Raw genomic sequence first — 26,408 nt, 5'->3', positions numbered from 1 at the left:
CCCCCAAAATGGCACTAACTATTGAGAAACATACTGGCACTGGCAGTTTGTATAAAATATGTAAGCCTCATAAATCAAATATTGGAATGTATGGATGATCATCAGATGATTGTGGCTCTCAACAAAGAAAGATTTCAAGTAAAATTTAGAAGAAATACAGAATAAAAGTAGGGGTGTGGTATTTGCATGTTCAGGACACCCCATTAAAGAATTACTGTTCACTTTCTCTTTATACGTTGATCTTAGGTTATGAGACATCAATATTGGGAGCTTATTCCATGCTTTTCTTAAATGTCGAATGGAATGTTAAAGTGCTGCAGGGAAGAGAGTATTTTAACTTTATAAATTATTTAGCATATTTACCCAAATTTTGTGTAGTTTAAAATTAGATTTAATTCTCTCAAGCACTGCACATATAACTCTGTTGTACATTTTGTGTAGCTAAAACATGTAAAATTAAATCGTACATATAATATCTCTAATGTCATTCTCACTGGCTAATGGCACTTTATACTTTTATCATTGTCCAATAATATTTGGAGATAATGAAAAGAAGGGCCCATATTAGCTATGATTGACCTGTTCTCTAAATAACAGAAGCATAATATGGTGACTATTCTATGAGTGTTTTTCTAAAATATACGAAAATATAGAGTGCATCACCTTTGTTGTATAGAAATTAAAATAAATGCAAATATATAGCAATACATTCAGTTGCAGTTAATGTTTCAAAACCTACAAGATCAAGATACAAGAAATTAGTCTTCATATATGTTACTTATGTTTTTCTTTTTTGTCACTCTATTCACTTTTTTTCTATTTTTCTATTTTGCTCTACTAAATTATTTTATTTCACATTTTTTCTTTTAAAATTTTTATCATGATTAAAATCCTTGATTACCTTTTGCATTCTTTTTATGCCCTTATTTTAAGGAGCTAGCTTAACTTGTAAATCAGTCATGGACTTGGGACACCAGTATATTTCTCTAAAGTTGGGAATTATTCAAAATAGGAAAAACGGAGTCACCTAAGTAATTTTCTCTACCAACGAGATAAATGAAAGGCTGAGAGAGGACATTGTGTTATTTCTCTGATGTTGAGTAAAGCTAAAGTCTATTTTAATGCAATAAATTGAATTTTGCAGTACCACAATATTTGATTTTAACAGAAACTACTCTAGCATCTTAATGCTTTTCCTGTCTCTACTTGCAGCTTCTAGCATTATTCTTCCCACTTAAATATCTACTTAAATCTTTCTCTCTCTCACACATACACAAATGGTTAGAGCATTCTTATACAAAATACTTTTATTTCTTCATATTTTGCAAATATGTGCAAAGATTAATGGAAACCTGCAAATGGTAGTTGCTTCCTGTACGTTTGAATTGTGAGTCACAATCACTATGCATGGGCTAGCTCATACAAACAGGAATTGTCCTTGGTTGTAAGAAGAAATTGCTTTGATCAACTTACTTGGCTTCCCACATAAATAAACTCAAATGTCAGGTCTCTAGTGTAATGCTTGAAATGACTTTTTAAAAAGTAGTGTTTAATATGAAAAAAAATGGCTTGTTGAGGAGAACTGAAACAATACTGGACTAAGTTAACCACATTCTATCTTACACCATTTTGTTGTATATATATAGCTGTATTAGAATTGTGGGAATGTATGAAATATAAACCTTCTCAAAACTGCTTGAACTGTCTGTCCACTGCTCATCTCTCCTCACAGCATTCCTGCTTTCCCCCATCTCAGTATATCAATTATCTTTGTTAAGTCCTATAGCAGAAAAAAAAAAGTTTGCATGTATCATTTCCGGCAATGGACAAAGATTTGTTGCACTCTTAGCCCTACTTGTAATTTCACAGAGAAGAGTAACTGATTGGCTCACCTTTTGTCAGGTATCCAGATATGGTCCCATCGTCTCTGGTCAAAACAATAGGGACCCATCTGCATAAGTTGGAGAAAAATAGATCACATGTTTGTTGGATAGGAGAAAACCCAAAGAATATCTAATAGTAAATTTTTAAAAATATAGGTGTAACCTTATTGTGATAATTAACAATGTCTTCTTACTGGCTACTGATGAAATTCTTAGCTAGAGAAGTTCCTCAGATTTCTCTCTGCTTCTTTTGTTTTCCTTGTTTATCCTGTGTGTCTCATTAAAGCTTAACTTCTTTCACTGGCTATTGGAATCTCATTACTTTCCACAGGAAGAATCACAATTGATATGCAGAAGACACAATTCAAAATGACATGAACAACAACAAAAATTATTATCTTACTTAATAGGATGAGCCAATATAAAGGATAAGATTATCAAATCAGAATCATTTGAAGTAAAGGTTTTACCCAGTATCACCATTATTAATAATATCAAGGATGCAGATGAAAAGGAGGATCAAACAAATCAGGCAGAAGTCTTAGACATCCTGTGCGGCTCCCCAGGACTTTTCTTCCTGCATTGGACATGCACAGTAATCAAAGAGTTTTCAGATAAGGTTCACATGTTACCTTATAAGCAAGGAAGTGGTTAGACTATGAAATAGCTTCATTTTAGATTTTGGCTTAGACAATATATTTGAGGGAGATATGCCTCAGAATTCCACAGATTATGGGTTTATTTGTTGTTAATAATTCTTAGCTGGGCATATCCTGCTAAGAACATTCTAGATATCAGGACCCTTTATTCTAGCAAATATTATTAGTCTGTTTACAAAGAGGCCTAGATACAAGCATGTTTACAGGGAAAAGAGACCATGTCACCTTCTTTATCTAGAAACATCCCCTCAGTAAAGGAAGAAACCTACAGGAGTCCAGCTGCTTTAACTCCTCCATTGCCCAAAGGACCTACACAGTCATGTGGTAGAGTAGTTAAAGGGTTAGCTCAGGGGCTCATAGATACCACCAAGGGCCCTAATTCTTTCTAATCTCTCTCTTTCTCTCAATCTTTCTCTCTCCCTCCCTCTCCCTCTCTGCCTCCATCTCCCTCTTTCTATTTTCCTCCCACTCCCCTTCCCCTTGCACCCTCGTCCCTCTCTCTCCCACTCCTCCTTCTCTCCCTCCCCTCATCCCTCTCTCTTTTCAATCCTTATAATATAGTATTTATTTTTGTCTCTAGTCTTGTTTTTCTATGTTTGCAAAAGGGTTACCATAGATTCAAGCATCATAGCCCACAAAACAGTGTCTAGAAGCCAGAATACAAAGGAGATTATTCTTAGAAGGTCCTCACAGATTTTCTTTATTGCTTCATTCGTCATAGTTTTTTTAAATTATTATTATTTTGTTTTTAGATATATGGTCTCACTGTGTCACCCAAGCTGAGGTGCAGAGGCATGGAAGGATCATAACTCGTCTCAGCCTTGAACTCCTAGGCTCAAGTAATTCATCTCAGCCTCCCAAATAGCTAAAACTACATGTGTGCATCACTGTACACTGTGTGTGTGTGTGTGTGTGTGTGTGTGTGTGTATATATATTTTTGAGATGGAGTTTTGCTCTTGTTGCCCAAGCTGGAGTGCATTGGTGCAATCTCAGCTCACTACAACCTCCGCCTCCCAGGTTAAAGCGAGTCTCCTGCATCAGCCTTCTGAGTAGCTGGGATTACATGTGTCTACCATAACGCCTGACTAATTTTTTGTATTATTAGTAGACAGGGTTTCACCATGTTGGCCAGGCTGGTCTCGAACTCCTGACCTCAGGTGATTCACCCACCTCAGCCTCCCAAAGTGCTGGAATTACAGGCGTGAGCCACGGCGCCCGGCCCACAGTGAATTTTTAAATATTTTGTAGAGAGAAGGTCTCTCTATGTTGCTTAGGCTGACCTCAAACTCTTGGCCTCAAGCAATCCCCTGGCCTTGGATTCCCAGAGTTCTGGAATTACAAGCATAAGCCACTGTGCCTGGGCCCATCATAATTCTATTCATGCCCTTTCCTCAACTAATAACTGATAAGGGTAATATAATTATCTTGATTAGAATGGGATAACAAAGATTCATCCCTGCTGTTAAGGAGAGGCATAGATTCTACTCAAGAAGAGGCTGACAATGGAACATATTCTGGTTCTCATTAAGAGAGAAACGGTGTGTGTGTTGAGGGGAGGAGGACTGTAGTTTCTGGGTAGCTGGCCGAACATGTCTGCTACAGTCTTTTAACTTCCTGGTATCTACAGATATGACAGCTGAACATAGTTCACAAATTATATCTGCAATTACTAAAAACAGAAGAATTTTCTAACAGTTACTAAAAGTTTTGAGTTTTGCCTCTGAATAGTAGAATGTTTCTAATGTTGCTGCTACCATTTTTGTTTATCTTATTTATATTATAAGATGTTGTTTAACACAGAAATTAGGTTTCTCATAATTGTTGCTTTAAAGTTTAATACAGGATCTTCCATACTACATTCTGGAACTGTTATTGCATGTGACTTCCCTCTGTGTTGATAGTGGAGGATGAGTTTGTTTCTCTAAACTAGTGACTCTCTAATTTTGAAATGCATAAAAATCACCACAATTACTTGTTAAAATTGAATTTCCTGTCCCTTACTTTCGAAACTCTGATTGATACATGGTCCTAGGAATCTGCATTTTTAACAAGCACACCTGGTGGTACCAGATGACATGTTATTTGAACCCATTTTTAGAAACACAACCAGGATGCTTGGAATGAGGATATGAATCTTTCAGGCTGAATGCTTCTTGGAATATTGATTCCTTTTTCCCAAGGGCCTTAGATTCTGAAGTTATTTATTTTCCACTACAAATATTCCCTTTCAACACATCATTCCCTGGGCCATTCCTCTTTAGTAGGCTCCTTTTGTATGAAATATGCATTGCATATAGGGTTTTATAAAACTATTTACATCTTCATTATAATTGCAATTATTTCTCAGGACATTATAATATGTATCTGGAGCCTTCCTCCCATTCCTTTATTATGTATTTAGTTTCTTGATTTAGAAAGAATATTGTGGGGAAATGGTTTCTAGTTATAGTCTAATAAGAGCTGAGAGGTATTCTTAAGCCAAATATTGCGGGGAAATGGTTAAGAAAACTTAGCTCTTTTTGTTTGACTATAAGTAGAAACTAATGTAATCGCCATTCATGTAAACAGTGTGAGTGACTGTTAATGACTGGACCTTTTACAGGCATCAAATAACCTTGTCCACCTTCCTCACCTTTGAGCTTTAATCACCTTTGAGCTTTAATCTCATCACTATTGAAAAGTCAAATTTCCTGTGATCAACTTAGTGAATGCTTATTCCAAGAACAAGTTCTGTGTTGCTCATTCTTATTGCTCCTCACCCTCTCCATGGCACACCTATATTTCTTATTTTACTTGTTTGTGCATCATTTTTTGGCATGTATTATGTTGTAGTTCCCTAAAAGTAATATGCTCTGTGTGTGCACAATGCATTGGAAAACATTTAAGTGAAATAAGACATGAATATGACTAACTATCTGTCTCACCTAACATGCATCCCTAATAAATTGCCTTATAGATTCCCAACAGCATGCCATATATTGAAAATTAAGAATCTATGTGTGGAAGAAAGAATTGCTTATTGATCAATCAAATTACACCATATATATATATATATGTAGCTAATACTGTAATGTACTATTCTTCAAAGGATGATTAGGTAGATGGATAAGGGTGTGTGTGTGTGTGTGTATGTGTGTGTGTGTGTGTGTGTATGTATCTGTGTGCTTTTGTTTGTGCTGGTTTAGTCTCTGTCTCTATTTAACCTACAAATATGTTTTTATTATTTTCAAGATAAATTGTATTATTTTCTAACATTTAAAAAGTGTATATGTTTCTATAAAATTTTGATTTCTGGTCCCCCTTAGGAAATTGAAATAGCTGACAACATAGTACCCACCTTCTCACACTGTTAGACTTGACTAGAGCTATCTACTTGCAGTTCCCTTCAAACTGGAAATAAGTAAAATAGTTCTCCATAGTCCTCAGCACTTCCTATGTTGTCTCTACACTAAAGTATAATATTGATCACCATTTGTCATTACACTTGAGCTCTTCTCTGTATCAGACTCAAGCTGTTCCACTCTTTTCTGCAACTCTCTGGTCCTGCACAATCAAACTCCTAGACTGTGGGAAGGCAGATGCAGTGAGGTGTGTGTGGATTAATGAGTGTATACTAGTTAAAAGTATAAACATTGGGGATAAACAGAATGGACTTAGTTCCAGTTCTACCACTGGCTGTGATGGTTAATTTTATGTGTCGACTTGACTGGGCTAAGGGATGCCTAGATAGCAGGAAAGACATTATTTTGGATATATCAGTGAAAGAGTTTCTAGAAGAGATTAACATTTGAATAAGTAGACTGTGTAAAAAAGATCCATCTTCACCAATGTGGGAAGACATCATCCAATCTCTTGAGGGTCTGAATACAACAAAAAGGCAAAGGAAGGACAAATACTCTTTCTCTTCTTGAGCTGGGAGATCCAACTTCTCTTGCCCTCAGGCATCAGAGCTCCTTTATTTTGGCCCTTCAGACTCTAGGACTTACATATCATCAGTCCTTCATTAGCCCACACCTGTTTCTCAAGCCTTCGGATGTGAACTGAATTACGCTACTTGCTTTCCTAATTCTTTAGCTTACAGATGGCATATTCTGGGATTTCACAGCATCCATAATCATATGAGCAAATTCCCTCAATAAATTTCCTCATACATATATATGATATGTATATATGGCCATTTAGTCCATTCCTAAAGAACCGAGGATCCTGGGGATTTAACCATGTCAGTGCAGTCGTTTTACATTATTAACTGAAGACAATGACTGCCCTTAGATGTTTCTTAAGATTAGGAAACAAAACTAAGTCAGAAGAAGCTAAATCTTGATGGTAAGGTGGATACCTAATGATTTCTCATCAAAACTCTCCAAAAATTTTCCTTATGTAATTAGAGGAATAAGTAGCAGCATCATCATGGTAGAGAAGGACTCTGGTGAAGGTTTTTAGAGCATTTTTCTGCTAAATCTTTGGCAAACTTTCTCAAAACCCTCTCATAGTAAGCAAATGTTATGGTTCTTTGGCCCTCTAGAAAGTCAACAAGTAAAATGCCTTGAGTATCCCAAGAAAACTGTTGCCATGACCATTGCTCTTGACTGGCCCACTTTTGCTTTGTCTTGGACCACTTTCACCTCAGGGTAGCAATTGCTTTGATCATGCATTGTCTTAACCATTGAGCTAGTAAAGCCATGTTTTATCTCTTGTTACAATTCTTTGACAAAATGCTTCCAGATCTTGATCCTACTTGTCTAAATTTTTTTTTTCCCCCAAGATGGAGTCTCGCTATGGCACCAGGCTGGAGTGCAGTGGCGTGATCTCAGCTCACAGAAATCTCTGCCTCCGGGGTTCAAGCGATTCTCCTGCTCTCAGCCTCCCAAGTATAAATTTTTTTTTTTTTTTTTGTTAATCCCTGCCTTTGTTTGCAGCTGACTTAGGTAAAACTCTTTTGGTACCAATTGAGTGGGAAGTTTACTTAACTTTAATTTTTCAGTCAACACTGTGTGAGTTGAACCAGTTGAGATGTCTGTGTCGTTCACTTATCGTTTCTGCTATTAATCATTGGTTCTCCTCAATGAGGGCATGAACAAGATTAATTTTGGTTTTGCAAATTGATGTCAATCATCTGCTGCTGCAAGCTACGTCTTCAACATCATATTTTCCCTTCTTAAAATGAGTTATCAATTTTTAAACTCCTGATTTATTTGGGATATTGTCCCCATAAACTTAATCTAAAGCGTCAATGATTTCACCATTTTTTTCACCCTAGCTTCACAATAAATTTGATGTTTGTTCTAGTTTTAATTTTAGCAGAATTAATGAGCTTTTAGGAGCTCTTGTCTAATTGATGTCTTATCCTTCTTACTGCCTCAAACTAGATCATGTCAGACATGTAATAACAAGTTAACGCAAGTTTATTTTGGTGAAAAATTTTTTATCTTCGTGCATAGATATTTCATAATATGTATTTTCCATGAACTTCTTGAACAACGTCGTATGTATGTATTTTTTATTATATGATTCATAATCTCTTTAAGACTATAATATGTACAACTTGAGGCTGTAACAATAGTTAACTGTATTAGTTAGACATATCCAAATAAATGGAGCCAACAGGGCGTATGTATAGATAGATGGATGGATGGATAGATGGGTGGATGGGCAGAGGGGCATGCTTGTACTGGGTGGGGGTGGCAAGATACTTACAAGAAATTGGCTCATTTGATTATGGAGGCTGAGAAGTCCAAGATCTGTAGCTGAGGAACTGGAGAACCAGCAAAGCCAATGGTATAAATTTTAGTCCTAGAGCTGGCAGGCTTAAGACACAAGAGGAGCTTACTTCAGTCCAAATCCTAAAGCTGGGAATAAAAAATGAACAGTGTCTCAGCACATGCAGTCGGGTAGGAGAAGTTCCCTCTTAGCCTTTAGGCTGTTTAGGTCTTCAACTGATTGCATGAGACCCACCCATGTCAGGAAGGGCAATTTGCTTTAGTCAGTCTACTGATTCAAATGTTAATCTCATCTGGAAGCACTCTCACAGACACATCTAGAACAATCTTTGGCCGTATGTCTGAGCATGCCATGGCTCAATCATGTTGACACCAAAACTAACTACCATATTAATTTAATGTATTTGAAATGAGGTAATGCATGAAAAGGACTTAGCACAATGCCTAACTCATAGCACCATTCAAGTAACTATTAGTTGTGACTACTAATATCATAATTAGTTTTTTCTGATATATCAACTTTTGCCTTTTCGGAAATAGTTTTAGTCTGATTTTCCTATACATTATTTGAAATCTTGTCAAAGAAGAGAGGCCGTTAGGTAACTGACTAGAGAGAGAAGGGAAAAGGAAGTGCTGAGCACCTTCCTGTTATAGTCCAGGTATCTTTTCTATTTGATTTACTTAAAATCTATTGAAATGAGAAGCATCCCTCATCCCCATTTTACAAATAAATACCTACAATGCATGTGACTGAGCAAATTCAAACATGAAACTGGTGAATAAAATGTTTTCCAAACACAGGCCTCATTCCAGAATCTATACTTGTTCCCTGTAGAAAAGTGTTTTTTGAAGCTTTCTTTGCCATGTGTGATCTGGGGATCTGAGTGTGTATATGATGTCTCAGAATCACCAAAGACTTATCAAAATTGAGATTCTCAGTTTATACTTCTGCAGAGTTTTTTTAGCAGCAAATATGCCACATGTACATTTTGTTGAGAGTCAAGTTATTTAGGTGAATTTTCTCTGAGATAACTCTAAGTTTATTTAAAAGGCCAGAAGGATAACTGAATTTCCAGAATACAGCATTCTCCCACAATTTCAATACACACATAAAACTATTACTGTGGAAACTATTGAAACATGGGATGGGAGCAGAGAAGAGATTCTCAGGGATACCCAGGACTTTATATCAAATGTTTCTCATAAACAATGCTTTACATTTTTAATGAAAGCCACATAGAAATGCTTCATTTTTTCCACAAGAGTAGTTTATACATTCATCAGTGGTATTTCACTCAACAATGCAGAAAAATGGCACTGACAAAAATAGTGTTTATTGTCACTATTGGGGTAAACATAAAGTCTTTAAATATGATGTATAAATGATTTTAAGAATCTAAGCCAATGTAAAATTTCAGTTATGTTTGGTTAACATTGAGTAAAATGTATTATTTTTCAACCCTAATTTTAGGAAAAATACAGGATATTATGTAGTGGAATGAAAAGATGGATATACATAGATATACACACACACACATATATAAACACACATATACATATATACACATATATATACACATATGTACATATACATATATATGCCATACATATAGATTTTAATAGTACTAAAATTAGAATAATTAAACTTAAAAACTAAAATTTCAAATTGGCTAACTATTGAAGAAATAATATACTGTCAGATCATACAAAGAGACCTAAAATGGAATCACCTGTTCTGAAATAGCCTAGGATATAGTTTGTAACTTCTCTAGGCCTAATTTTCTTTCCTTGTAAAATGAAAATACATTGTATTTTATAGTGTATTTGTACACATTAAATGAAGATTAAAATAATAAGGATAATTTTTGAGCAAAGGCTTCTGGCTATGGGTCATTTTACATAATCCTGTGTAGCTAAGAGAGGTTGAATAACTTGTGTAAGATCACACAGCCAAGCATGAAACAGGAAACAAATTTGGGAAGTCCAATTTGAGAGCATGTACTTTTGACCACCAACTTGTACTTTTTGCTGTGTCTAACCAATACATTAAAAATCATTAAATGCATAAATGTTCTTAAATTGTTATGAAAATCCTTCTTAATATATTTATAATAAAAACCCCTTTTCAAAGCAACAGAAAAAGGTATTGTAGATTTCCTTTAATTCTTTTGTCTCTATTAATATGAAGAAGTGAGACCAATTTTCCTTGATTTTTTCTTAGTCAATCAATTGTTCCCTTTTCTTAATTCACTCAAAGCATTTGTTTCATGTATTGCTGCTTGTTGAACTCAATTCTCCTACCATATCATTTTCTACATTCAAAGTTATAAAACAGTTTTTTATCTCTGGAATTGATGTAAAAGCTTCATGATTTCTTAATGATTACCCTACAGTAACGTTTGATAATTCTTTTGTGTCCTGAAATGTAATTAATGAAGACCCAAATCTCCGTACTTATTTAAAGAGAGGGTGAGTGCTCTAATAACTTGGGTATCTATTCCCACTTAATTATGTTCATTCTAGGTTCTTGAATTTTATGATTCCCCTACTTGGATGACAATAGGTAATAAATCGAATAAGTATTGAAGATACCTCATTATCTCTGATATTACATATAATTTAACTGTCTTTCTCGGAAATTTGATCTAGTACTTTCTTGTGCATTTTCTTCCCTGACATATAACTTACTCTTCCTTTTTTCAGGTTTCTGAGTTGCCCAATCACTTTGTGTGCTTTAAATTTTTCAGTCCCTATTTTTATAATGTATGTACTCTATTCTTATTTGCATTTATCCTAGGTCATTTTCCCCTCATTCTTTTCGATGGCTTTTATAATTTTAGCTAAGAAAAATTCTAAGAATACCTGTATTGTTTTCTATAGATGTCTCTTACTTTTTTCCCTCTATGGATCTTTCATAAATATATCATTTAAAATTAACTCAGCATTTTGCATGCTTTGGAGTTTTAAGAAATTTACATATAAAACATATGAAAGGAGGTGGGAAAACACAGCAATTTTGACGCATTGAACTCAGTGCTGTCATGTTAGAGCAAAGAAGAAAACTGAACCAAATTCAGCTGATGCCCACACACGGAGGTAGCATTTACGCCAGTCCTAGCCAGAGAGGAATTGTTGATCCCAGCAGCGGGAGCTTGAGTTCCTGCAAACCTCACAACTGAGGGCTACAGTGCTCTGTGTTTACTAAAAATGCTAAAGGGAGTACTTCAGTCAGAAAGAAAAGGACATTAATGAACAACAAGTAATAACCTGAAGTTACAAAACTTACTGGTAATTGTAAGTACACAGAAAAACACAGAATATTATAACACTAAAATTGTGGTATTTAAACCTGAAAGGCAGTTTAGGCCATAAGGACTGCAGCTCTTACATGAGTCATAGGGCTCATAAATAAAAAATGAGTATGAATAGGTGTAACATGAGTATGAGTATGAATAGGCATAAACAGTGAGTAAGAATAGGCATAAACAGTGAGACTACAATAAATAGTAACTCTTTAGTCACCAAGGAATACTTACTAGCATCAACACCATCCAGGAAAAAATGACTTCACCAAATAAAGAAATAAAGCACTGGGGAACAATCCTGGAGACACATAGATATGTGACCTTTCAGACAGAGAATTCACAATAGCTGTGTTAACAAAACTCAAATTCAAGATAACACAGAAAAGGAATTCAGAATTCTATCAGATAAATTTAACAAAATGATTGAAATAATTATAAAATTAAGCATAAATGGTCTAGTTGAAAATTGCATGTTGAAGTATGCATCAGATTGCTTTCAGAATTGATCAAGCAGAAGAAAGAATTAGTGAGCTTGAAGACAGGCTATTTGAAAATACACAGTCAAAGGAGACAAGAATAACAGACAAGGAAGCATGCCTACTGAATCTAGAAAATAGACTCAAAAGGGCAAATCTGAGTTATTGGCCTTAAAGAGGAAGTAAAGAGATAGGGGTAGACAGTTTATAAAAAGGTATAATAATAGAGAATATCTCAAACCTAGTGAAATATATCAATATCCAAGCCCAAGAAAGTTATGGAACAAACAGCAAGCACATTTACCCAAAGGAAAGACTACCTCAAGGCATTTATTAATCAAACTCCCAGAGGTCAAGGATAAAGAAAGGATCCTAAAAGCAGTAAGAGGAAAGAAACAAATAACATACAATGGAGCTCCAATACATCTGACAATGGATTTGCCAGCAGAAGCCTTGCAGGCCAGGAGAGAGTGGCATGACATATTTGAAATGCTGAAGGAAAAACAAAACACACTTTAGAATTGTATATCTGGAAAAATTTCCTTCAAACATGAAAGAGAAATAAAGACTTTCCCTGGGAAAAAAAAAAAAAAAAAAGCTGAGAAATTTCATCAAAACCAGACCTGTCTTACAAAAAATGCTAAATAGAGTACTTCAATCAGAAAGAAAAGGACACTAATGAACAATAATCACCTGAAGGTACAAAATTCACTGGTAATTTTAAGTACATAGGAAAAATTAGAATATTATAACACTAAACCTGTGGTGTTTAAGCTACTCTTATCCTAAGTACTAAGTTGTACCATCAGTACAACTACCTGATGAACCAAACAAAAATAATAACTACAACAATTTTTCAAGACATAGTGAGTACAAAAAGATATCAATAGAGACAATAAAAAGTGGGGGGATGAAGTTAAGATGTAGAGTTTTTATTAATTTTATTTTTGCTTATTCATGCAAATATTGTTAAGTTGTTATTAGGTTAAAATAATGAGTTATAATGCAGTATTTGCAAGCCTTATGGTAACCTAAAACCAAAAACATACAAGAGAAATACACATACACACCCCCCACAAATTTTATTTTTGCTTATTCATGCAAATATTGTTAAGTTGTTATTAGGTTAAAATAATGAGTTATAATGCAGTATTTACAAGCCTTATGGTAACCTAAAACCGAAAACATACAAGAGAAATACACACATACACACACACATGAATCTAAGTCATATCACCAGAGAAAATTACCCTCCCTAGAGAAAGACAGTAAGGAAAGAAAGAAGGAAGAGAAGACCACAAAACAATCAGAAAACAAATAATAAAATGGCAGGAGTATGTCTTTGCTTATGAATAAAAGCATTGAATATAAATGGACTAAACTTTACAATCAAAAGGCAGACTAGCTGAATGAATGAAAAAAAAAAAAAAGATCCATTGATCTGTTTCCTACAAGAAACATACTTCACCTATAAAGACACACATAGACTGAAATTAAAGGGATGGAAAAAGATTATTCCATGCCAATGGAAACCACAAAAGAGCAAGAATTGCTATACTTACATCAGACAAAATAGGTTTTAACACCAAAACAGTAAGAAGAGACACGCGATGTCACTATACAATGATACAGTAGTCAAATCAGGAAGAGGATATGAGAATTTTAAATATATATGTACTCAACACTAGAGCACCAAGATATATAAAGGAAACATTATTAGAGCTGAAGAGAGATAGGCCCCAAATAATAATGGCTGGAGGCTTCAACACCCCACTTTCAGCATTGAACAGATCTTCTAGACAGAAAATAACAAAGAAACATTAGAATTAATCTGCACTATAGGCCAAGTGGATCTAATAGATATTTACAGAACATTTCATCCAAGAGCTACAGAATACACATTCTTCTTCTCATCCCATGGATCAGCACATGGATCATTCTCAAGGGTAGACCATATGTTAGGTCACAAAACAAGTCTTAAAACATTCAAAAACTTGAAATGATATGAATCATCTTCCCTGATCACAATGAAATAAGACTATAAATAAATAACAATCCAACGTGTGGAAACTATTCAAACCTATGGAAATTAAGCAATATGCTCATGAATGACAAATGGGCCAATGAAGAAGGAAATTGAAAAATTTCTTGAAACAAATAATAATGGAAGCACAACATACCAAAACCTATATGATACAGTAAAGGTAATACTAACTTGGAGGTTTATAGCTATAATTTCTTACATCAAAAAAGAAGGAAAACTTCAAATTGGCAATATAAAGATATATCTTAAAGAACTAGAAAAGCAAGAGAAAACCAAACCCAAAATTGGTAGAAGAAAAGAAATAATTAAGATCAGAGCAGAAATAAATTGGAACAAAAAATATAAAAGACCAATGAAACAAAAAGTTGTTTTTTAAAAGTTAAACAAAATTTGTAAACAAAAGTTAAACAAAACCTGCACGTTATGCACATGCACCCTAGAACTCAAAGTATAATAATAATAAAAAAAATAAAAAAAAAGTTAAACAAAATTTACATATCTTTAGCCAGACTTACTAAGAAAAACAAAGAAAAGGTTCAAATAAAATCAGACATGAAAAAGCTGATATTACAACTGATACTGCAGAAATTCAAAGCATCATTAGTGCCTACTATGAGCAACTATATGCTAATAAATTGGAAAATCTAGAAGAAATGGTCAAACTCCTAGATACAACCTACCAAGATTGACCCAGGAAGAAATAAAAAACTGTAACAGGTTACTAACAGGTAATGAAACTGAAGCTGTAATTAAAAGTCTCCCAGTAAAGAAAAGCCTGGGACCTGATGACTTTACTGCTGAATTCTATCAAACAGTTAAGAGTTAATACCAATTCTACTTAAAATATTCCAAAAAATACAAAAGGGGGAATACTTCCAAACTCATTCTATGAGGCCAATATTACCCTGATACCAAAGCCAGACAAAGACACATTAAAAAATAAAAAATAAAAAACACAAAAAAACTACAGGCCAATCAATATCTCTGATGAATATTGTTGCAAAAATCAACAAAATACTAGCAAACAAAATTCAGCAATGTGTTATTAATATAAAGATCATTCATCATGACCAAGTGGGATTTATCCCTGGAATGAAAGGATGGTTCAATGAATAAAAATCAATCAATGTGATACATCATATATACAAAATGAAGGATAAAAACCATATGATCATTTCACTTGATGCTGAAAAAGGTTTTGATAAAATTCAACATCCCATCATGATAAAAAACCCTTAAAAATCTGGGGATAGAAGAAATATACCTCAACATAATAAAAGCCATATATGACAGGCCCACAGGTAATATCATAGTGAATGGGGAAAAACCAAAAGCCTTTTCTCTAAGATCTGTAAAACAGCAAGGATACCCACTATCACCACTGTTATTCAACATAGTATTGGAAGTCCTAGCTAGAGCAATTGGACAAGAGAAAGACGTAAATTGCATCCAAATTGGAAAGGAAGAAGTCAAATTATCCTTGTTTGTAGATGATATGATCTTATATTTAGAAAAATCGAAAGACTCTACAGGAAAATTTTGAGAACTGATATACCAATTCAGTAAAGATGCAGGATACAAAATTAACATACAAAATCAATAGCATTTCTATACGCCAACAGTGAACAATGTGAAAATGAATTTTAAAAATTAATCCCAATTACAGTAGCCACACATATAATTAAATACTAGGTGAAAGATCTCTACAAGGAAGCTATAACACACTGAAGAAAGAAATTGGAGAGGACACCCAAAAATGGAAAAATATTTTGTGTTTATGGATTGGAAGAATCAATATTGTTAAAATGTCCATACTACCCAAGGCAATCTACAGATTAAATGCAATCCATTTCAAAATACCAATTATATTCTTCACAGAAATAGAAAAAACGATCCTGAAATTTATATGGAATGACAAAAGACCCAGAAAAGCCAAAGCTATCTTAAGCAAAAATAAGAAAACCAGAGGAATCACATTACCTGACTTGAAATGATACTCCAGAGATATGGGAAACAAGCATGATTCTAGCATAAAAACAGACACATAGACCAATGAAGTGTAATAGAGAACCCAGAAACAAATCCATGCACCTACTGTTAATGCAGTTTTGACAAAGGTGTGAAGAACATGCACTGGAGGGAAAGACAGTCTCTTCAATATACAGTGATGGGAAAACTGGACATTCATGTTGCAGAAGAATGAAATTAGACCCCAATTTCTTATCTTATAAAAAAATACAAATTAAAATGGATTAAAGACTTAAATCTAAGACCTCAAACTCTGAAACTTGTGCAAGAAAATATTAGGGGAAAATCTCCAGGATATTGGTCTGGGCAAAAATTTTTGAGCAATACCCCACAAGTACAGGCAACAAAAGCAGAAATGGACAAATAGGATCACATCAAGTTAAAAAGCTTCTGCACAGCAAATGGTACAATCAACAAAATGAAGCACCAACTCACAGAATGGGAGAAAATATTTGCAAACTACTTATCTGACAAAGGATTAATAAGCAGAATATATAATGAGCTCAAACAATTCTATAGGAAGAAATCTAATAATCCAATCAAAGAATGAGCAAAAGATTTGAATAGACATTTCTCAAAATAACATATACGAATGGTAAACAGATGTATAAAAAGGTACTCAACATCACTGATAATCAGAAATGAAAATCAAAACTACAATTAGGTATCATCTCACTCCAATTAAAATGACATATCCAAAAGACAGGCAATAGTAAATTTTGGCAAGAATGTGGAGAAAAGAAAAGAAAACCCTTGTACCCTGTTGGTAGGAATGTAAATTGATACAACACAGGTTGACTATAGTCAATAATAACTTAGTTGTATATTTAAAAATAAAGAGTGTAATTGGATTATTTGTAACTCAAAGGACAAATGCTTGAACAGATGGATATCCCATTCTCCATAATATGCTTATGTCAAATTGCATGCCTCTATCAAAACATCTTACATACTGCATAAATATATACACCTGTTATGTACCCACAAAAATTAAAAATTTAAAAATGAGAAAATATTAAAAATATATATAGTATAATTTTTCTTTAAAAGATATGAAGAATTCACAAATAAAATATTTTCTTGAGGAATATGGCTTAAATGCAGTAAAATAACTAGACAATAAATTTTTTAAAAGTATATTTTAATGTTATGAATTTTAGCACATAAAACAAGTCTACAAAACTAGTTATGTTATTATCTAATTTCTCTTCTCTTCCTTGTATTGGTGAAAGTTTTATAAGTATTTTCTTTCTACCTAAAGTTACCTAGCTACACAAGTACAATCTCTCTACATACATACAAACTCACAAGTGATTTCCCTATTTAACTATTTAAAATTATTAAGAATTATTTTTGTATATTATATCAGCAGCTTCACAACTATCATGATTTCAACATATTTTACAATAATATTTACATTATATTCATATTTGCACTGACATGAGGAGACGTTACTAAGTTTCATCTGCAATGTGTATTGTATTTGAATGTGTATATATGGATGTCAACTCTACATTTGATGTCATGCTTTTTACATAGTAGCTATATTTTTGACCTGAATAGAGATGATATTAACCTATTTGATAATATTGTCATTGATTACTCACATTTTGGGAATTCCAGAATGACTTTGTAGTAAGTATTCCCTCTCCAAAAGCCCAGGGCAAAAATATAACAAATTTTATGCTGATACTCAGGCTAAAGCCAAACTTTGTTACATGTATTATATTTGCTTTTACTTTTGTTCAAATATTATGATAGTTTCAGGGAATCTGTTATATTTCTTTTCTTTTTGCTAAAGTGGGGTTATATTTCCATTTATTGATTTTGTACATTGTGCTGTTTGCTTCATCTACATGTGAGGTAATTTTATAGCAATACTATGGATGTTTTATTACTTTCCCACTTAATAGGCATTCAGACTGAAGCTCAGAAAGGTTACATAAATTGCCTGAGTTTTCACAGCTTGATTTGAAATCACGTTTATCTGGCTGCATCATATTTTCTGTCTATTTTATTTACAATGACAAATGTTGACATTTTCTTTGTTTTATTGTCACTTAAGCTTCTTCTAAATATTTCCTTTCCATAGTTATTTGGGTTGGTGGATGGGTGTATATTTGGGTAGACAGATAAATCTATTGATAAACTGATAGGCAGATAAATGGGTAGAGATAGATACCTCATATGGCCTGGGTCTGTATCCTCACCCAGATCTCATCTTGAATGGTAATTTGAATTGTAATCCCCACGTCTTGGGGGAGGGACCTCGTGGAAGGTGATTATGATCATGGGGGCAGTTCCCTCTTGCTGTTCTCTTGATAGTGAGTTCGTTCTCACGAGATCTGATGGTTTTATAAGGGGCTTTTCCCCATTTACTCTGCCCTTGTCTCTCTTGCTGTCTGGTGAAGAAGGACGCGTTTGCACCCCCTTCCACCATGATTGCAAGTTTCCTGAGGCCTCCACAGCCATGCAGAACTGTGAGTCAATTAAACAGCTTTCCTTTATAAATTACTCGGTCTCAGGTATGTCTTTTTAGCAGCATGAAAATGGACTAATACAATGCCTCATGCACCAAGGTTTACTAATGATGAGAGGGGGATATTAGGGATATTACCAACCCAGGAGCTGGGAAGTCCCAAACCAGTAGATGAAGCTTTTTATGGTGCCTCTTCCTGCACTGAGACACAGTTTGTTTCAGTGACTGATGAGTATTAATTCTGTGTGGTCTATACAGGCCCAGATTATCCATTTCCTTTCAGGATCTCTCTCTTTTAGACCTTGGAAGAAAGACTACATGATTAACGTCCATTTTCTAACACAACTGTGGCTCGTAAATCCGTAATTTGCAGTCTTAGGTATAATCAGACAGGCCAGGTGTATTCTCTTACACAGATTTTTTTTTAATGAGAAGGGCCTGTGGAAGACCCTTATATAATTTCTAGTAAATTCCATCAGCTGAGACACAGTTTGTTTCAGTGACTGATGAGCAGTAATTCTGTGTGGTCTATACAGGCCCAGATTATCCATTTCCTTTCAGGGTCTCTCTCAGACCTTGCAAGAAAAACTACATGATTAATGGCCATTCTCTAACACAGCTGTGGCTTGTAAAGCCATAATTTGCAGTGTTAGGTATAATCAGAAGGCCAGGTGTATTCTCTTACAAGGATTTTTTTTTTAAATGAGAAGGGCCTGTGGAAGACCCTTACATAATTTCTAGTAAATTCCATCAGCTGACTTTATATGGAGGCCTCCTCAAAATCGAAAGTGTCTCACTCCCTCAAGCCTTTCTTGGAAAGGAAGAATCTTCCTGAAAACTCACTTCCCACTGGTGTTACTCACACTTTTTTGTTTGATTGATTTATATTGCATGTGTTCAAACTTTGATTACTTAAGGAGTTTTACAATTCAAAACATTTTTATAAATGTTATTAAATTTAATCGGCTAAGGTCATCTAGGTATTAAAATGAAAAATTTCAAGTCAAGGTCTTCAGAAACAAGATCTGGCATCCTTTTTTGTTATTTAATTTCTTTAAAGGTGATCATTTACATTATATGCCTTTAATCCTATTGGGTTAGTAATAGCTTTATCCCTTTTATTTTCCTTGGGCTAAAAACTCAGTTTTGTACATAAGAATATATAAAATAAATGCCCATTATATTTTATATAAATATATAAAATATGCATAATTTATATGAATAGATGAAACAAGATATTTGCCTCTCAACTCACATTGTCTCTTCATTATTTTTGAAATAATTTGAGGCAACATATTAAATATGTAATTGGCACAAAGGGAAGATAAAGGCAGCGAAATGGATAAATCTGAAGGTAAGCAGCATAAGAATCAACACATTATCTAGATGTGAGCTACAAATTGGGCTTTGAGCTTCCTAGCAGCCAAAGAAAAGAAATAAATGTGTATACTCCAGAGATTTACAATATCCTAAAGATTAAAATGAATTTCTCATACAGGCCATAGTTTTTGTAGGTGCTGATACTAAGGTGTACTATGTGTTTGGTAATACCACTCAACAATAGCTCTGTAATAATTTCAGTAGTATATAGCATATGGCTGTTTCTGACTGCAAGTTCATAAAGAAATACAGTGACACCAAATCAGTAAGGAGCCCAAACAGAGTGTTTTATGTGTGCAACACCGCTAATGTTATTCTCCAAGGCTAAAGTTCAAAATATTTAGAGTGGCAGACCTCGAAGCATATTCGGTGCAGTATTTATTATGAGGGCTATTTCTTGAGAAAATAGTCTTTGTACAGAGAGAGCGAGCTATTTATTGAGGCTACCTCAGCAATGGTTCAGTTTTCTCTCAATGATGTGGCTTTTGTGAGTTGATTTTAAACACTAATAGGAACACATATTAGTAAATATACCCTGACATTTCAGAACGTGCACTGTTGGTATAAACTTTAGAATTATGATATAAGCCCTGAGTCTAAAAAGGAAGCAATGAGTGTGACTTCTCAGATGGAATGCTGGCCCTCCCATAGGTAGTGTTCCCTCACAGGAAAACTTGAATGCAAGGAAGCCAGTCCTAGTTCAATTACTAACCTGCCCTGCATAGCTACCCACCTTCGGCTGATGTTCATTATCTAAGGACAAATAAATTGGAAACTTAGTCTAATCATGTGTATGCATGGGAATGGTTTTGTCCCACTACTCTGAAATGTTCCCTACATGCTGCATTTATTGAACTTGTGAGTTATTGAAAAATAGTTTACAGATCAATAATTTTAAGAAATAGTATGCTTATGAAAATTGTGCTCTCAATAGTTGCATTTGGGGTTTTGCTCTTTGCTTCATTAATATAGTACTTTGCTTAGAAGTTCTTGTTACCATTGTTTTGTTGTTATCGTTCACAAATGTGTATTCCTGAAACTTTAATTAGGGATCTTTACTCAGATGTGGCTTCAATTATATAAGATGGAAATATATTTTTAAAATTTGCACATTCATATTTATATATATTTCAGAAAAAAGTAACAATCTGAATTTGCTGAAGTTGCTTTTCTTCTGTTTAAATCTATTAGAATACCTTTAAAATAATATTACATTTGTATTTCATATTCCGTTGTGATATATTTTCAAATAATTTAGTAGTATGTCATAGTAACATGTTTTCTCAAATGTTATTGTAGCATTGTGATTCTTAGTTCAGATTATTTCTGGTGGTTACCATTTTAATGAAATTTATGTTGTCTTCCCTAAGTATTAAAATTTAAAACCTGGTTTGTATTGTTAAATTTGATTTAGTCAATGTCACAATTCTTTGATGTTTATCTGAGCACCCATAGGTGCTAATCTCTCATCTAGTATAGAATTATGCTCATTTATCTTTAAAACTCCTCTGAGAGTTGGGCAGTAAGTACTGAGACTTGAATTGATTTTCTCAAGTTTGGGCAACCCATATGTGGAACGAGGTCCCCTTCTCCAGGTCTCTCGGTGTCTGCTCTAGTTGACCTACAGTTATACTATGTAATCTTGCTAAGATTAAAGACTTAGTATTTGCTAGGTTAAAATTTATGAAATAAAACCTGGATTTGAGTAACTCAGATGATGTAGCAACTTTATTGGCATCTTATATAAAAGGTTTAGTTTTCAGTTTTCTTTTTATTCCTGAAATCATTTTAACAACTACAGCAACAGAATTTAGTGAACACTAGCCCGAGCATTTTGAGAGCTGTGCTTGCTTTTCATTCTTTCCTTTGAAATTACGATGGTAATATTGCACAATTTACCCTGAGATAAATGTGCCTCCTTTGCAAGAGGTATGGGGTTCTTGTAATCATACTAGGTTCTTAATAAGAAAAGGTATTTTAGCTTTAGGCAGAGGAAAATATGTTGATACTAGATTGTAGTTCTGTTTATTATGTTTTGATTGAGATTTTCAGTTTAAATGCTTTTTTCCAGTTGTTCGATAATTTTTTAATGATTGGTCAGCTAAAAATGAAGCAAGAAAAATAGAATTTGAAAAGTTGCATCTCCTTTTTCACTCTGGGTGAAGAAATGCATAAAAGAGTTCCTCTGTTGAATTTTTCAAAGGACTAAGCAAGTAATTTAAAAATGTACTGTCTCAGTATATGATTATTTTGTATATATACATTTAATATACGAATTTATTGATTTATCCATGTGACCTTTAAATGACCTATTAATACATCAATATATATTATGTATGTATCACACAATATATAAACCCTCAGGATCACTTTTAAACAAACAGAGTATCATAGTGTGAGTCATTAATGAATTAGTGATAATTAGATTATTTGCTACCAGTCTGGGATCATTCTAAATGTTCCTATATACTAGTTTATTAATACTACAACAGTCTGTGTCCTTTTCTCAGACAAAGAAACTGAGTCACAGACTGGCAATTGACTTTTCTAAGGGTGTATACCATTTATAAATTGTAGACCAGGGCTTTCAACTTGGCAGTCTCTGTCCAGAGCCTTCACATTTAATGATTACCATATACTGTTCTCATTTGTCTTTATAATAGATATATTACACAGATAAAACTATGGCCATCGTATGACTTCCTAGGAAATGTTACTGGTTAACATTTTAGTTAATAAATACATTCTTCCAGTTTTCTTTTTCTCTTAAGAGAATATCTCACAATATTGCCATGTGACTGGCACAGAGCTCATAACAATAAATATATGGTATAAACTGGTTTAAATGACTGAAGAATTTTCAAAGTAGGCGTTCCGAGCCTTATGTGTAGGCTTCTTAAAAACATTATTCTCCATGTATTATTTGAGCAAGGCTGGAGCCTTGGTAGAATTACCTATCCTACCTAGATGATAAATCATGGTGGGGGTGAATGGTGTAGGGGATTGGGAGAAGCAGGGATCAAGATTAACTGTACCAAATTAATAGATCAGTTAGTCATGACTTAGTGTCCTAATGCTCTTGTTTTGTTTGAACCAAGAGACATCATAAGTAAAATTGTTAATAAATACTTTACGAAACCAGACTATGTAACCAATGAGTGAATAAAGAAAATGTGGTACATATACACCATGGAATACTACTTAACCATAAAAAGGAATGAAATGATGGCATTTGCAACAACTTGGATGGAGTTAGAGGCCATTATTCTAAGTGAAGTAACTCAGGAATGGAAAACCAAACATCGTATGCTCCCACTTATAAGTGGGAGTTAAGCTATGAGGACGCAAAGGCATAAGAATGATATAATGGACTTCTGAGACTTGGGAGGAAGAGTGGGGATGGGCGAGGGATAAAAGAGTACACATTGGGTGCAGTGTACACTGCTCTGGTGATGGGGGCACCACAATCTCAGAAATCACCACTAAATAACTTATCCATGTAACCAAATACCACCTCTTTCTGCAAACTACTGAAATAATAATAAATAAAATTGCATAAGAAGGTACGTGAGGTACCTTTATCAGGTATAGATCTGCCTAGAGAGATGTGCCTTCAAGATGAACATGGATAAGGGGGATTGCAAGAGGAAAAATCAGAAAGAGGAGGTAACAAGTAAAGTATGCTAAAAAATATTTCGACCCCAAAATGAACTTAGGTAACATGTGAAAAGTTCATGTCCCAGAAAGAAACTTACATCAATGACCAAGAGAAACCCTAAGTAAAACATATACAAAATTGTGTTTCATCTTTATAGCTGAGGCATCTTTACTGGGAAGCTAATGAAGTTTAAGCTTTCTGGTCCTACAATTGCATAGCCCCTTCTAAAGCCCTACGGGAGTCCTAGAAATCTGTTTTTGTAAAATTTTCAAAACCAAGATTTTTTAACCATCATTAGTTCAGACATTATCTCTCTTCATTTTGACTTCTCTGTCATACTTTCCTTTGTGTCAGGGGGCATTGCAGTGACTGCAGGCGTTTTCAATGTTTGGTAAAGAGAAAGTGGAGTTGGGAATACATTGATTTGGAGATTGTGGGGGACAGTGATGTGTTTTGCCATCCTTCCAAGTGTGGTTAAAATGGTGCTCACCTTCCCAGAGGAATGCCTGGGAATACTCCTTATTCCCCACTTTGCCCACTCATCAAGCTACTGACACAAGGGCATGGTATGCCAAAGTTTGAAAAGCATCAAGCCAGAAGCCAGTCTCAAAAAAAACTCTTCCCATCATCAGATGTATAAAATTGAAATCAGAAGGTTTAGTGCTCATTAGAGCAAATAGATGCTCCCTCCTGTCAGAAATGGTACAGGGCGTACAATTTGAAACACACTATGCATTTATCGTGTCTTTTTTTAAAAGGAAGCTTAAACATGCCATTTTTACTATAATTTTGAAAGATGACTTGTAAGGCTTTAATAAAATAAAGGGAAGATTATAGACTTTTGATTGGGACACACATAGAGGGAAAGTTCGTATCAAAAAAAATAGAATATGTAACAAAACAGATAAAAATGAGAGTTGAAATTAGTAGATATTACTCTGACATCAAGAAAAGAATTGTATCAAAAATACTCAAATCATGCCAAAAGTAATAATTGATTAAAGGAGGAGATAAATGTGGACTAGTAATAATAAATATACTCCTCAATGGTGTGATTACTAAGTTAATAATGAGGAGGAACTAAACATGTTGAGGAAAGGTTTAATTTCTTCCTGATTTTATCAGAAGTTCTGACATCAATTAAAAAAAAAAATAGAAACCAGGCTGTTGTTTCCTAGTGTACTCCTAAAATCTTCATATGATGCTGGACCAGAATTTTTTTTTTAAAGCAGTTCTAAGTGGCCCTAGATGAGAGACAAATCTGCATTTTGGGACAAGTCTTTGGGCCATACATTTATGAATCAACAATGCATAATTTTCAAGAGGATTTTATTACTACAAGAATAGTCCATTACGATAAGATAGTTAATCCTGTAACAACTAAGATTGGAATACAGTGTCATAGCTGGAGTACAGAGTGCAGTAGCGCGATCTTGGCTCACTGCAACCTCTGCCTCTCGGATTCAAGTGATTCTCCTGCCGCAGCCTCCTGAATAGCTGGGATTACAGGTGTCTGCCACCATGCCCAGCTAATTTTTGTATTTTTAGTAGAAACAGGGTTTTACCGTGTTGGCCAGGATGGTCTCAATCTCTTGACCTTGTGATACACCCGCCATGGCCTCCCAAAGTGCTGGGATTACAGGTGTGAGCCACCGCGCCTGGCCCGATGTATGACTTGCTTTAAGAACACAATGTTTGAAGAGGAAAAACTGATAAGAAAATAACTGTTATGATGCTATACTTGTTTACAAATATATGCAAACTATTTTTTTTTTTTTTACAGTTTTCAGGGTTTTTTTTTTCTCCCTGAGCAACAAATTGATGTATATATTTGAAGGAGCTAATACAACTTTTTGCAACCAATATGAAAGTACCAATTTTTAACAATAATTGCTGAAATTCTTTACATATTTTGTTAATGAATTAATAATATACCATTCAACTTGAAAAATGATGTGTACAGAAGAAAATATGTACTTTGGGGATGTGTGAATATTGTTATTTTTCTCTTTTCCTCATTGTCCTAAGTATGATGCAAATTATTTTTTTAGAGGTAAAATATGGCATGCTTTGGAGATAGTGCAGATTCAGCTTCAAACCACCACAATAAAACAAATATTACAGTAGTGAGTCACACAAATTTTTTTTTGTTTCCCAGTTCATATAAAATTTATACTTACACTTTACTGTAGTCTAAGTGTGTAATAGCATTATGTCTAACAAATAATGTGCATGCCTTAATTTAAAATATTGCTAAACAATGAAACGATTGTCTGACACTTCAGGAAGTCATACTATTTTTGCTGGTGGAGGATGTTGCTTCAATGTGTATGACTGCTGATTGATCAGGATAGTGATTGCCGAAAGTTAGGGTGACTGTGGCAATTTCTTAAAATAAGACAACAATGAAGTTAGGCACATCAATTGACTCTTCCTTTCATGAAAGATTTCTCTGTAGCATGTGGAGCTATTTTATAGCATTTTACTCACAATAGAATTGCTTTCAAAATTGGAATCAATCCTCAAACACTGCCACTGCTTTATTAACTAAGGTTATTTAATATTCTAAATCCTTTGTTATAATTCCAACAATGTTTATAGCATCTTCATCAGGAATAGATTTCATCTCAGGAAACCACTTTTGCTTATCCATGAGAAGTAAATCCTCATCCATCAGGTTTTATCATGAGATTGCAGCAATTCAGTTACATCCTCAAGCTTCATTTCTAATTCTAGTTCTCTTGCTATTTTCACTACATTTGCAGTGACTTCCTC

This window comes from Macaca thibetana, chromosome X, assembly GCF_024542745.1.
Source record: "Macaca thibetana thibetana isolate TM-01 chromosome X, ASM2454274v1, whole genome shotgun sequence".
Classification (NCBI taxonomy): domain Eukaryota; kingdom Metazoa; phylum Chordata; class Mammalia; order Primates; family Cercopithecidae; genus Macaca; species Macaca thibetana.
Note: the sequence above shows the minus strand (reverse complement) of the source record.